This window comes from Vicugna pacos, chromosome 3 (genome assembly GCF_048564905.1).
Source record: "Vicugna pacos chromosome 3, VicPac4, whole genome shotgun sequence".
In the NCBI taxonomy this organism is placed as follows: domain Eukaryota; kingdom Metazoa; phylum Chordata; class Mammalia; order Artiodactyla; family Camelidae; genus Vicugna; species Vicugna pacos.
Genome location: NC_132989.1, coordinates 71,276,989 through 71,292,697, shown reverse-complemented (window position 1 = coordinate 71,292,697; position 15,709 = coordinate 71,276,989).

The following is a 15,709-nucleotide window of genomic DNA, read 5'->3' as shown; positions in this document are numbered from 1 at the left end:
TTTTCTTGTTGGAATTTTTGGAATCAAATGTTTATTGTTTCTGGTCTGGTAGATTTGGAAGAGGTACATTTTCCTCTGGCTCTGAGGATTCCCACAGGCTCCTCTGTGGATGGAATTTGCCATCCTATTATACAACATACATTTTAAAATTAAAAATAAGTTTTTGTCACCTTGATAAAATCTCAAGATAACCTTTTGAGGGATCATGCTATCCAGAGACAGTCTGGACAGTTGCCTGCATGAGCACATTCAACCTGCTTTTTTCAGAATTCTGTCCTAACGCAGCTCATTTCTGCACAGGTGGGCTGCACGTTGTGATAGCCTGAGCTGGATTGCCTTTCCCCTTTCCTCCCCAGCTCAATCTTAGCCTTCTTCAGACTTCGGTGGGGGGTATCATTTCTTCCCAGAAGTCTTTCTGGGTCTCCTTTTCTCTCCTAGAGTTCTCCGAGTTTACCTCCATCTCAGACGGCACTTCTCACATGATCTGCTCGGCACTGGTTCACTGAGCCATGAGCTCAAGGACAGAGACCTTGTCCCACTCATCCCCATCTAGCGATGCATCAGCAGTCATGTTCTGAAGGAATGAATCCAGCCCCATTTGGAATCGTCGCTCCTCTGTAGAGCAGGTGGATGTAAAGGGCGGGTCATGTCTTGTACATCTAACAGCCTCCTTTCCTTGGGGAGAAGCCAGAAAATGAGAGATGCTTCAGTGTGGATCTCTGGAGTAGTCAAGAGCTTCAACCAACCTCCTCTTCCAGAGACAGTTTTCTAAAACTTTCTTGAATCTCACTTCCTCTTTTTACCTTGCATATCCACCCTTGCTGGAAATGCCAAAAGATAATAATGTAAACCAAGCACAAAGAGACAGAAAGAGAGTTTGCATCATGAGTTCCTACATTAGTGGGAAGGGGGCAAACATTGTGCTTTATTCACATTCACATGTGGGGACTTCACAGCCTGTTATGGGCTGAATGTTCGTGTCCCCTCTCCCCAGTTCATATGTTGAACCCTAACCCCCCAAGCATGACTGTATTTGGAGTGAGGGAGCAATTAAGGTTAAAAGAGGTTGTAAGTGTGGGCCCTGAACGAACAGAACTAGCGTTCTCCTAAGAAGAGACACAAGGGAGCTCCCCACTCCACTCTACACTTGCACCATGTGAGAACAGAGCAGGAGGGTAGCCTTTTGCAAGCCAAGAAGAGAGCGCTCACCAGACACCAATTGACTGGCCTTGTAGCCTCCAGAACTGTGAGAAAATTAATTTCTGTTCTTTTAGCCACCCAGTCTATGATGTTTTGTTATGAGAGCCCGAGCAGACTAAGACACAGCTCTTGGAACATGCCTTCCTCATAGTGAGCAGTCAATACGTATTTGTCAAATGTGTGTGTATGTAATGATCTGTCTATAAAAGATAGCTGTCTGTGAAGATTGTGACTATGAGTCATTTTCATTTTTGTTACTTATACTTGAGTATAATTTGAACTCTTTATGGGGTAGGTATATTACATTCTATAAAGTTCTTTACAAGTCATAGCTAGATAGATGGTGTGGTATGCAGAAGAGACCAGGATGTAATCATAGGTCTTGGAGACAATGTTCTGGACTGTGGAGCAGCAGACACTCCCCGTGCGGGCTGCACACCATGTCTCCTATCAAGGCAAAAGCATCTGTGGGGGTGAATTTCCTGAAGGTCTGTGTGGAGGTCCTAGGATGGATGGGACAGGTGTGAGCTCTGCAAGGCTGGGGTCGGGGTCTCACTTTGCTCATCATTATACGCCCAGTACCTAGGACAGTGGCACATGGTAGTGAATATTTGTTGAGTCAAAAGAAAAAGCCCATCATTCTTCTGGTTAAGTATGAAAAGAATAGGAAATATTTGCTGGACAATCAAATGAATGACGCAAGGGCATCTCAGACTCAAAGTGATTACATTTCTCTGGAAATCTGAGAATGACTATATCTAATAAGAAGAATCAAGTCATAGGAGATTTTGACAGGAAGTGAAGGAGGGAGGCAGGAGGGCACAGTTCAGCTGTTTGACACCCAGCTTTCTGAATTCCTGAGTTACTGTCCCTGGTTCCTTTAAATAACTTTTGTCAGTGTCAGAAGGTCTGGTCTTACGAGGCCAGGACAGTTGTTTGGAGGCTCTAAGACTAGAATTAATGAACCTGTCCCCACTCCTAAAGAGGCTGACTTGCTGGAACTTGAACCCAATAGGCTTCCAGTTGTGATATAACTGTTGTGCTAGGGGCCTCTTGTGGTAACTCTGCACACTTCATCTCTCAGCACCTAGAACACACATGCGCACGCACATACACATACTCATACTCAGAAGCGAAATTAATATTATTATATGGGGAATAAGTACAAAATCGAATGTAGAAATACAAACGGTCAGTAAACATTAAAATTTTTTCAATATCTCTAGTAATTAAAGAAATTTAAAGAGTGTGTGTGTGTATGTGTGTGTGTGTGTGTGTGTTTAGTACTGAATTTTAAAGAAAGTTATACCCACTGCTGGGATAAGGAAAATAGGCATTAGGCATTCCTATAGGCTTGGTGTGAGTGTGCACTGACAAAACGATTAGTAAATTAGGCTTTAAAATTGCTTTCAAATGTTCACATTTCCTGACCCAGTAATTCTACTCCTAGAAAATTTTCCAGTGGAAATGACTGAAGATAGAGATAAGTTTTTCATATTAGGATTTCACTGAAGTTAGTTACACAGCAGAAAAAAAGGAAATGTGCAAAAATAGGAATATGGCCAAGTAAATGATATTTCCACAGTATTTTCAAGTAATATTTGTTGACATGGAGGCATGCTTATAATATAACGCAAAGAGAGTAAAGCAGAATTACAGCTGTAATTTTTTTTAAAGTTTACTAAGCAATTATTTTATTTTATTTGGGGCGGGAGGAGGTAATTAGGTTTATTTATTTATTTTAATGGAGGTACTGGGGATTGAACCCAGGACCTCATGGATGCTAAGCGTGCACTCTACCACTGAGCTATACCCTCCCCACTAGAATTACAACTGTAATATTTATATATCTATATCCCAGTGTACATATGACAGATGAAAAATAGAAAGAAGGAGAAACAGTGAGGTAGAGAGACAGGTAAGCTGGAAGGAAATCTACCAGTTTGGATCTAGGAATTATTTCTGTTGGGAAGTGTTATGATTCATTTTCAATTTGCCTTCCTAAACTTTTCTGTATCTACCATAATCTAGACAATGAACATAATATCAAAGAGTTATATATCATACAGATATATTCTTATTATAAAACACTAGTTTGGCCTTTAGTTTTTTTAACTTACAGCAGTACTATGTATAGTGTTCTAAAATTAGTTTTTTCATTACGTGTTTTGGAGATATTTCTCTGTTAGTACTAATAGTTCATATTCATGTCAATGAATATTCATTTTTATTTACAGAAAAAGATATTATTTAAAGCTGAAAACGTATTTGTTGCTATCAGTTCAGTTTCAGATACATCCTTCCCGGGGAAATATCTAGTTCCACCAAAGAGGATGTGAGAGCTTTGATGAGGTCAGCTGTTTCCTCTCTAATGAGACTCTAAGATGAAATCTTAGGAAGAGCTGCACTTTCTGGTGAGCAGATAAAGAACTAGAGAGCGGGATGCTTCTGCCCATCTCTGCGGTGACTTGGATGAGCCCTCAGCGCCTTGTCTAGGCTCCTTCCCAAAGCTGGAAGGTTACAGTTCACAATTAAATGAGTTCCTTAAAGGGGAAGGTTGTAGGAACCTATAGCAGTATGGTTGCACCCTGCAACAAAAGATATATTATTTAATGCATTTTTAGTGGAAATGAGAAGAAGGAGCCCCTCTCAAAAAAATTAGGTAGCTTTTAAAAATTAAACACACATGCAAAGTATTCAAACAATATGAAAATGTCCTCTTACCTCAGACCCCAGTCCTCTGTGCTCTCTCCCCAGAGTAACTGTTAGCATGCTGTATTATTCTAGAAGTATTCTATTTGTATAAAAGTAGTGAATATGAAGCAGGATAGGAGAATAAGAGGCAGCATTCTTAGTGAAAGGGTGAACTAGGACAACAGCTGGCCCACAAAAAGAACAGTGAGAAAACTCCCATCTGTAGGGAAGGAAAGTCCCCATGAAAATTTTCATAACCGTTTTTAAAGAACCATTGCCATAAATAATGTTCCTGCCAACTTCAATGCAAAAGTCTCCATGCTGTCTTTGCCATATTCAGCCTTTCCCAGACAATCGTCACAACTGGTCCTGAGTCCATGACTTTCAGACAGTCTGTCTTTACAGTCAATGTAAAGCTGTTTCGAATGTTCCTTAGATACTTTAAGAAAATTCACCGCCATAAGGCAGAATCTCTTCTGCTCAGAACTCCTGAAGGTCTCTCCTGCCCGGCTGCACTAGATGCCACCAGGCTTGATGTAGTTGAAAGTGTGCTCGTTGTCGACCACGCTCCAAGAAAGCAGAGACGAGGGACAGAACTGCTGCTGTGGGCGTGTGTGTTGGTGAACCTGACATAATGATTCTGGATTCATTTACACCTATAAATATGACTCAAAATATGTATAAAGCTCACATTGACAGTAATATAAGGATTAATTGAAAAACTCGTATCACAGTGGAGGATTTTTTTTTAAAGAATAATATTGAAATTTATTTTGCATTTGTAGTTCCATTGTGTCTTTAATGAATTTCTGAAGTCATAATACCTAAATAGAACTCCATGATGCACTGGGATAATTAATATAAAACTGAATTTACTTTTTTTTTTACACTGGAGGATTTTAATATACCTCTCAATAACTCTTAAATCAAGTAGAAAAAAAATCAATGAATGTCTAGAAGATCTGAAGAACACAATCAAACAAGTTCATATAAGCTCAATGCCCAGGATGTAGAGAATATGCATTTTTAACACAAAGGAAGCAGTTATGTTCTACATCAGAGGGTATAGCTCAAATGGTGGAGTGCACGCTTAGCATGCATGAGGTCCTGGGTTCAATCCCCAGTACTTCCTCTGAGAATAAATAAATAAGTAAACCTAATTACCTCCTCCCACCATAAATAAATGAATAAATGAGTTCACATATTTTCCTAGACTTCCCCAGGGGTTGTCAGAGTTGAGTTTTAAAAAGGGAAATACACCCCTGGAGAAGAGGGGTTGAAAGATTATGGTTATAGTAGGGAAAGAGGTGTAGGTGGGAAAGAGGGTAGCTGAAGAGTTAAGTGTTGGCTAGAATTGGGTCATTGTGGGCTGGGCAAAGGAGATTAAGACAACTCTTACCACATCTATTTTGGGATCAACAACAATATTAAAAACTTTGCTTTTCAGTTGTACAACATAGGGAAGCCAGCCTAAAACAATAAAATGATGTTAGAGTTTTCAAAAATTTCTTTTGGTAGCCAACGAAAACTCACAGAGGGATTGTAGTGAGCCTATACAAATGGGTGATCTGTTTCATGATACAAATGATCATCCTATTTGTGCAGATATAGGTATATTTTAATAGTTGGATCCAAGTACAAAATAACTTGGAGAATGCACAAATGGGTTATTATAAAAATTCTACAAAGAAGTCTTTACCTACAATGAAGGTGCTTGTTAAGATTAGACAAAGATGTTCAAACACACATTCACAAGGATGTCCAAAACATACACCCTTCAGTTCTTTCAGGATGAGCCAAAAGGAGGTATTCAAGTCTTAATGGAAAAAATATGAAAACATACGTATGTATATGCATGACTGGGACATTGTGCTGTACACCAGAGACCGACACATTGTAGTTGACTTTACTTCAATAAAAAGTTAATTAATTAATTAATTTTTAAAAAGTAATTCAAAAAAAGTTTATTTTTACTGAACATCACATAAGAAAGTAAGTGACTAATAATAACAGAAGCGGTAAAATCTAAGCACCATGAAGACCACTGCTAGAAAACCCTGTGCTAGCCAGTGTTCTGCGGTCAGTGAGCACCAATCTCCCCTCATCCCTTCCTAACAGAAATGACACAAACTCAAATGACAGAGGCAGGGCACTCACTGCCTTTCCACTCTGGTAAGGTTATGTGTGAAATTATATTTTTCACCTCTAGATGGTGCAAGCTAAAAACAATTTCTCTTTTTCAAGGTTTAGTTACAGGAGATGATTTGTAGTAACTTTAGGTTTACTTTTTCTGCATAACCTTACAAAGGGCCTTTCTAACCTTCTTTATTACAGTTTGCTTAGTCTATTTCTTTTTCTTTTTTTTTTCTTTGCTTAGTCCATTTCTTAACACACATCTGTGATCCACAGAAATCAATAAATATGGAAAAGAAATTTTACTAAATGTTCTTAACACCATTTCCTATCAGATTCGATTGAGTGAAATTTCTAATGCAAAATGATTATTTTAAATGGTCTAACAGATATTCTGGAGGGAAAAAAACTTTAGCTTAAAATAATATAACATTAAAATCTAGTAGAACCTTCTTAGAACATAATTCAACACAATATATTCAGAGCGACTAAAGGTCAAAACATTATCATGGTTGGCAAACTTTTTCCGTAAGGGGCCAGATGGTAAATATTTGAGACTCCATTATAGCGCAGAAGCAGCACAGACAATATGCAAACAAGTGGACGTGGCTGTGTCCCTGAAAAACCTTATTTATAGAAAGGGGACACGCTGGATTCTTCTGAGCTGGAGTTTGCTGATTCCTGTTATTTATGGGAAAAGGCTGATTTCACATGGTAAGTCACCATCATTTTTAAACGCCCCCACAAAACTGGATGCCTGAGTCAGTTACAGCTTATAGACAGATTTGGTTTCGGCCACGATACGAAAAATAGTTGAGTTCACATCAAAATCCAGATTTCCTTCTTCTCTTGGAAAAACAAAAAAAGAGGACCTGGAATAATGAGCCCAGATAATGAGCTGGGGTTGAACAGTCTGTTCCCTCCTTGGAGGGATCAGGTGTTGTCCGGCTGGTCTGCCACTGCTGCCACAGGCTGGCTTGCTCACTTGCCTTTCCACAACGCTGGGCACTGGAGCTGAGACCTCTTAGAACTGGGACACCTCTGTTAATTCTGTCCCCTAACGCTCTTCCTTACACCTTTCACTGACTACCCCTGTATCCTATCACACTTTGGCTTACATTTTTCTATATTTCAACTCTCAGTTTTCATTTAAATTTATCCAAAACACATAATAATAACATAATCGCAATGCACAATATTTTACAACACACTTTTGCCACAATAGGAAAATAATAATTCTTATTACTATAAAAATCTTCATTTTGATGAACTCTCCTCATATACATCCTAAGAATGAAATATGCTTCGTTTACAAACCAGGAAACATTCTAATCTTTCAAAATCTTCATCTAAAAAGAGACAATCCCTTTTTAAATTTAAAAAGTAATCTTTTTATAGTAGTTTGTGGTTTGTTTTTTTTTCAAAAAACTTTTATATACATTAACTAACATCCATTGATTTCTAGAATTGGAATTGAATACTAAATCAGAATAATTCATTAAACTCCTCAGATTGTATCATTATCCCTATTCATAGAATTTTGCGTCATACTCATCAAGACATGCCTGAATCAACGTGAGAAACGATTTCTTGATCAACGCCCACCTCAGTCCTGCACTGTATGGACTTCACACATGTCTATCTTATTTACTCCTCTATTTCCCTCTTTCTGTATTTCTTTCCTCTTTCCATGTTGAGGAGGAGAAGCAAATACTTTCCCTTCTCCACAGCGTGTTCCTAGGTTTATGTCAGCTCATGCCTCAGTTTAAGGTTCCCATGTGCCTGACATCATGTGTTCCTTTCCTTCACTTTCGAAACGAGACGCAGTTTCAAAAACCCATTGATTTTAAGCCTTTTGGCTTTGATGGAGGTGGATTATCATTGAGGATTTTGGATGCAGCTGTCATCTCTGGGTCTGCGTCAGTTTGTCAGTGATTCACCTGTGAAATTCTGTGCTGTTCACATCAGCTCTCGGGAAAAGTGGGTCAACTTTCTTTTATTTATTTATACACACACACACATATGTATATACACACACACACACACACATATGCACATATATATGTATTTTTTTAATGGAGGTGCTTGGGATTGAACCCAGGACCTCATGCTTGCTAAGCATGCACTCTACCGCTGAACTATTACTTTCCCCCATTTATATTTTAAATCTCAGTTCGAGTAGGTAAGACATGCACGTCAAATCAAAGCATTTATGAGGCTGTGTATACCGTCATCTGTCCTGTCCACACAATTCCCCCTATATAACCACTTTTATTAGTCACTTTTGTTTTTTGTATGACCTTTAAGAGTTTATTTATGCAAATATATACATATTCCTCTTTCTTACACACAAACAAGCACACTATATCCTGGAGATCTTATCAGTCCACATAGAACTGCTTCTTTGTATTCTACAGTGGTTTTATACTGTCCAACTTTTATTTTCCATCCTTAGGGCTTATGTTTTAAATTAACAGTGTCCATCTCTATAGAAGTCTGAAACTTTCACACAGAAAGATATGATAAAAAGCCTTAGGTTAGAGGTTTAATTCATGTCCTTAGAATCATCTGTCAATTCAAACATGGTCCATCTGAATTTTGTTTTGCTGTTCTAAAATTGTTAGTTTGCCTGATTTTTCCCTCTTGGTTTTTGAAATTAAATGTATTGGAGTATTTGTACATTGCTGTGGATTCCTGGAAGTTCAACTGAGTGGCTGTCTTTTGGATGACTTGTAGGAAATGTGGCAGATTGAAGGAACAGATATTTTTGGAAAGGAGGTGGTTCAAAAGTAGTCAAGACTTTTCTGGTTGTAGCAATGGAAAGCCATTTTTTTGTTTGTTTTTTGTTTTTGTTTCATTTTTTTTTACAGAGGGAGGTAATTAGGTTTGCTTGCTTGCTTATTTATTTATTTATTCAGTGAAGGTACTAGGGATTGAACCCAGGGCCTCATGCATGCTAAGCATGTACTCTACCACTAAGCTATACTCTCCCCCTTCATTTTTTAAATTGAAGTATAGTCAGTTTACAATGTTGTGTCAATTTCTGGCATACAGTATAATGTTTCGGTCATACATATACATACATATATTCCTTTTCATATTCTTTTTCATTATAGGTTATTACAAAATATTGAATATAGTCCCCTGTGCTATACAGTATAAACTTGTTGTTTATCTATTTTATATATGGTAGTTAGTATCTGCAAATCTCAAACTCCCAACTTATCCCTTCCTACCCTCTTTACCCCTGGTAACCATAGTAACCCTAAGTTTGCTCTCTATGTCTGTGCATCTGTTTCTGTTTTGTAAATAAGTTCATTTGTGTCTTTTTTTTTAGATTCCACAAACGAGTGATATCATATGGTATTTTTCTTTCTTTCTGGCTTACTTCACTTCAAATGATGATCTCCAGGTCCATACATGTTGCTGTAAATGGCATTATTTTATTCTTTTTTATGGCTGAGTGGTATGGAAATCCAATTTGAATTTGCTTAGTACTGGAAGAAATTCATTGACTTGAAGATGTAAACTGGAGGTCTAGGGAAAATGAGCCTCAAGGACCCTCAGAATCAGAGCCTTGGATGCAGCTGGGACTCCCTCTAATTTCTCATCTCCACTTCCCTCTTTGCTTCGGCCTCATTCTGTCAAGTCAGCTTCTTCTGTAGAACTGAAATCTAGCCGCCTGCAGCTCCCAGACTCTCATCTCTCATCTTTGACATCAGAGAGGGTATGCCTTATGTCTCTCAGTGCAAATTGAAAAAGATCTAAGGGAATGACTAGGATTGACACAGATCTTATTACACTCTTAGCCTGGACCAATTATTCATTGGCAGAAAGTAGGATGCTACCGTTACGATTGATTGGCACTTTCTAGCAGATGCTGTTAGTGCTCATGTCCCTTCAAGCTTGCCCTGCAAGATCGCTGCTGAACTCACCTGTGGTTCCCTCCATCTCTGTGGTACAGGTGCACACTCACCCTGCATGTGCTGCAGACCCCCAGTGCAGTACGTGGAGCATCCTTAGACAAAGGACAGTTGGACATTGGGAGAGAAATACTCCTGCTCCTCACCTCCTGGTGGGACAATTCTGAAGTATGCTCTACAGTTTCTCAGAGGATCGTCAGAGGGACTGAAGCCCAGATATTCACAGCGGTAACCCATTTGACGATGTACCTTTTTTCTTTTTTTAATGGAGGTACTGGGCATTGAACTCAGGACCTCATGCATGCTAAGCATGCACTCTACCAACGAGCGATCTCCCTCTCCCCAGACAATGTATTCTTGATTGGTTCTTCCCTCTTCCCGTCCCACTTCCCGACTCCTGCACTGTGCTATCCGATATCCCGTCCCAAATACTCTAACACCCAAATCCTCGCTTTAGCATCTTTTTTGGGCAGATCCAAACTAAGACACAGCCCCAAACTAAGACTACAACAAGTGAAAGTGGAGGGAAGAACAGTTACCCCAAAGGAAGAGGGTACAATTCTCAGAAGAGGGGAGGCGGGGAGGGGTGTTGTGCAGACAAACGATAGCCATCCAGGCTGGTGGGCTATTCTACTTGCCAATCAGCACTGAATGGGACACTACGTCCACTTAGTTCTGACACAGACAGCACCCTGTCCAAGAAGTAGGTTTCTTGTCTCCTAGGTGCGAGGTGGAGTAAACCTCCAGGACACCAAGGGGTCGCTTCTTACTGCCAGAACAGAGAATCATGTATTTGGGCTGAGCGGGATCTTAAAGGTTAACATTTCTCAAGCTTGGTAGTTTGGGTACCACGTGTAAAGAAAAGAATTCTCATTTCTGCTTTACTCACACTCAGAATACTTCTGACATCAGATGTGTTGGGGTTTTTTGTCACACTGACCAGTTCTCTGACACCAGCTGGAGGTCCTACAATTCAATTCAGTTCTGACACAATCTACCTGGAGTCAGCATCAGATCCCACAGTTGCGGGCTCAGTCACAAGACTGCCCCTACTTCAGGCACCAGTGGCAGGTCCTAGTCATCACCTGTATTTCTGACGCATGGGTTATAAATCAAGGTTCCCACAACCTCCTCTTTAGGCTTGATCATTTGCTAGAATGGCTCACAGAACTCAAAGAAACACTTATATTTGCCAAGTTTGTTAAAGAATATGAGAAAGGCTATAGATGAACAGTAAGAAGAAGGGGTAGATAGGATGAGGTCCTGAAGAGTCCCAAGCACACGAACTTCCGTCCCCCTAGAGATGAGACACACTGTCCTCCAGCACTTGGGTGTGTACACCTCCCTGGAAGCTCTGTAAACCCCATAGTTTAGGGACTTTTTATGGAGGCTTCATCACATGGGCATGATCAATTATTAACTCTATCTCCAGCCTCTCTCCCTTCCACAAAGGATGGAGGGTAGGGCTGAAAATTTCAAGCTTCTAATCATGGCTTGGTCTTACTGGTGACCAGTCCCCATTCTGAAGTTATGGAGAGGCCCACCAAGAGTCATCTTACTAGAACAAAAGACACTCCTATCACCCAGGAAATTCCAACGGATTTAGGGGCTCTGATCAGGGACCAGAGTCAAAGACCAAATACTAGAACAAAACATGTTCCTAGCACTTTAACCACGTAGGAAGTTACAAAGCCTTTAGGAGCTCTGGCCAGGAGCCAGAGCAAAATATCTATCTCTTATTATATCAAAATATCATACCATCTTAATAAGTTTGTCATGTATATGTACCATCTGAACCAGTATTTAAATCTTTAGTTGATGTATCTCTTACATAAATTATTTTAAAATAAAAAATTACTATTTAAAATGTTTAAACATTTAATAGGAAACAAAAACCAGGATTGCTGACCATGAATAGAATAGAACCACAGGAATAAGTATGAAACTGTAAGGATTAAGATTGTCTTTAAATATACCACCAATATATTTCGTCAAACAGACCACTAATATATTTGAGAAACACTTTGAGGGCTCACCAGCTTCTAAACTGAGTGTGAGAAGATTTCCAAGTGCTACATGGGCACAGGTGTTTGGATGGAAGTGTTTCCACCAGACCTTTCCTATGACGCACCTGCCTAAGAACCTGCCCATGAGAGAGTTAGGATCTCCAATCCCTCCTCTTTCTAGCCCCTTTTCTTCTACCTTATGAAAGAAGAGTTGTTCTATGGTGCGTCACCTGGGGGACACGGGTGGTACTGCGCTAGAAAACAAAAGGGCAGTTTGAAATATTTGTGTCCGTTTTGAAAAAAACGAACGAATATAATGACCAGATTTAAAAATCCATTTGTCAGCCTGGTGTTCTCTTTTTTACTTTGAACAGCATAGATGGATATAATTTACAGTAACTTTCAATGATAGCGTACTAAACACATTTTGGCATAAAACTCACGAATTCACAGAGTTTTTAGCTGCTCCAAAAAAGCCTCTTTTCATCATTTAAAACATATTTGTGTGAATGAGGTTTCTCAGTGCTTATATCTATAAAAACAAAATACAGGAATAGAAATGAACACTATCTTATTCTAGTAATAAGTCATATTCCTCCACAAAGTCATGAACTGGGGGAAGTAAAAAGCAACCATTTCTTCAAGAGATGTACTTCCAGTCTCATTGTACTTTTCATCAGAATTTGATTAAAATTGATGATCTATTTATTTGTTTTAGTCAATTGTCAATTAATAAAATTCAATTGATATATATTTTTTATTGCAGGGAAAAATAAAGTGACCAATACAAGACTTTCAAGCACAAGATTTATTAGGATCAAATTCTGTGTGGGAATGGAAATATGAGTTCAAAGACAAAAGGGGCTATGTAAAGCTTCTGACAGCCAAAGAGCTGGCTCATGTATCTTTGAAGTGGATAATGGTGGATATCAAATTGCTATGATATTCAGACTCCATTGGCCACTTTAAAAATAGTAAAGGGATAGTTTCATTTTAAAAACTCAATACATACCATATGTTGGAAAATACACCTTTGGTTCCTATTTAAACTTATGGTGTAAACTTTCATATGTCAATTTTAAAATGTGTGAGAGGGACACAGTTTTACAAAATTCTTTTCAAGATTATGCTAGCAAAATAATTTGAAAACCACTGGAGAAGAAATCTTACATATGTCAAAGCTTTTTAAATCTACTAATTGTAAAATAAAGAATGTTGCCCACCACCCAGTTCTACAAGAATCAAGTCACTAGCCACTACAGTTGCTGACCTATAATATACTCTGAAAGGAATTCAAGGTAAAGATCAGAATGAGGGACTCTGTGCTCTGGGAAAATAGGTCAAAATAGATCCTTAGATAGAAATATTTCAGGAGAAATTTTTCATGAACCCGGATTCTTGCATCTGCCATACTTAGAAAAGTACTAAAAGTACTTAACTGAGATATCCGTTCTTTGTAACTAGCAGTAACTTTCTTTGAGATGTGTGCTTGAGTGCACAGACCTTTGGGCTCAGATCACATATACACTGACCTCCCCCCTTCCTCTTTGGAGCAGTTCCTAATAGCCATCTAAGAGGCTGTCTCCCGGGCTGTAGTCCTCATTAAGTCCCCCCAATAAAATCAAAATTCATTGCTCTCACATTGTGTATTTTTATTTCAGTCAACACATTCATGAATCCTTACTGAAAAAATTTACTCAAATACAAATTCCAGCCACCAGAGGAATACTTAAAATCAAGAACTCAAGACTGGAAAAGTCAGAGTAAGAAAAAAGAAGTGGAACATTGAAACCAATTCACCTCACAAAATTGAGTGTCAATAGCTGCATTAAAATTTGTTTCCAAATTTAAAGTTTTTCAAAAAATGAACTTGTAACAAATACAAATGCTAAGGCAATTCTTGAAAGGATTTTGGTGCTGAAAAGAAAATGCTGTGAGCATACAGCCCCAGATTAAACTAGCAACAACTGGAGTCATGGCAAGTAAGTGCTTGACAACTCTCAGATGCGTTCATTTGCTCAAGGAATACATGTTGAGTGCCAACTATGTGCCAAGCACTGTTGGAGGTGCTCAGACTCTAACACTAAACAAAATAGTCAAACACGCCCACTCTTGCAGAATTTAGAATTTTCTTCTTGTAGATGTTCAGGGAAAGGGAAGTAAAGGAAAGTTCAGTTTTTGAGTATCCTAATTAGAGACACAGAGTTTTGTTGGAATTTAATATAGGGACTTGACTTTCAACTGAAGGAATACATAATCATAAAATGAACAGCAAGGAATGCAGGGGAAAGGAAATGCTAAGAAAAAAAAAATGGCCCAACTCTATGAATATGTAAGTATTATTACTCTATGAAATGCAGGGTATGTGAATGCATGGAGAATATACCTCCCTCCCCACCAGATGCGCCCTCTCTTGTTTCCCTCCAGTATAATTGAAATATAATTGACACAAAGAGCTGTGTAAGTTTAAGGTGTACAGCATCATGATTGCACTTCTACACATCATGAACCGATGACCACAGTAAGTTTAGTGAACATCCATCATCTCATACAGATACAAAATTAAAGGAATAGAAAAATTTTTTTTTCCTTGTGATGAGAACTCTTAGGATTTACTCTCCTGGCAGCTTTCACACATAACATACAATATACAATGTTAATTATATTTATCATGTTGTACATTACATCCCTAGTACTTACTTATCTTATAACCGGAAGTCTGCACCTTTGACTGCCTTCATCCACCCATCTCTGTTAACTGCAAATCTGATCTCCTTTTCTATGAGTCTGTTTGTTTGTCTTTGATGTATAATTGACCTAGGACACAGTGCTAGTTCCGGCTACACGTAGTGCTTCAACCCATAAACAGATGTTGCCTGCCATTCCTGCTCTACAAGGATCAAGTCACTAACTGCTGTAATCAAAGACCTACAGTGCACCTGAAAGGGATTCAGGATGGAGCATTCTGTGTTGTGGTTACAAGGGCCCCTAGATAGTTAAGATACGTATCTGAGGAAGAATTTTAATGACCCTAGATTCTTGCATCTTCCCAAACATAGGTAAGCACTAAAATAATAAACTTGAGGTATCTGTTTTTGTTTTTGTTTTTTTGTGATTAGCAGTAATCTTTTACCAAGATGTTTGCTTGACTACATGTATTTCCCAGACACAAAAATTCATCTACATCCTGGCTCCTCCCCTCCCTTTTTGGAGTAGTTCTTGGCTGCTGAGAGGGGTCTCCAAGGCTATAGTCCTTGGGAAGACACTGAATGAAATTCAACTCACAGCTCTTATGTTTCACATTTTGTCTTCAGTCAACAAATACTTCAATACATTTCAAAATGATCACCATGGTAAGTCTAGTTACCACCCACCAGATGCTCCCTGTATCCAGTCATTTAGGGGTTTTATGAAGATTCCACCATGTAGATGTGACTGATTAAATCATTGGCTATAGGTGATTAGCTCAACCCTCAGCCGCTCTCCCCTCCCTGGAGGTCAGGGCATAGGGCTAAAAGTTCCAACTCTTTAACCAACTGGTTGGATCCTCTGGAAATCAGCCCCCATCTTCCAAAAGTCACCTCACTAAGCAGAAACTCAGGTAGGGGCTTATTATGAATAACCAAAGACATTCCTCTCACCCCTACCACTCAGAAAGTTAAAAGGGTTTTAGATGCTTTGTGCCAGGAACTGAGATGAAGACCAAATCCATATTTCCTATGATATCACAGCATCACAATGTGTTTGTGTGTG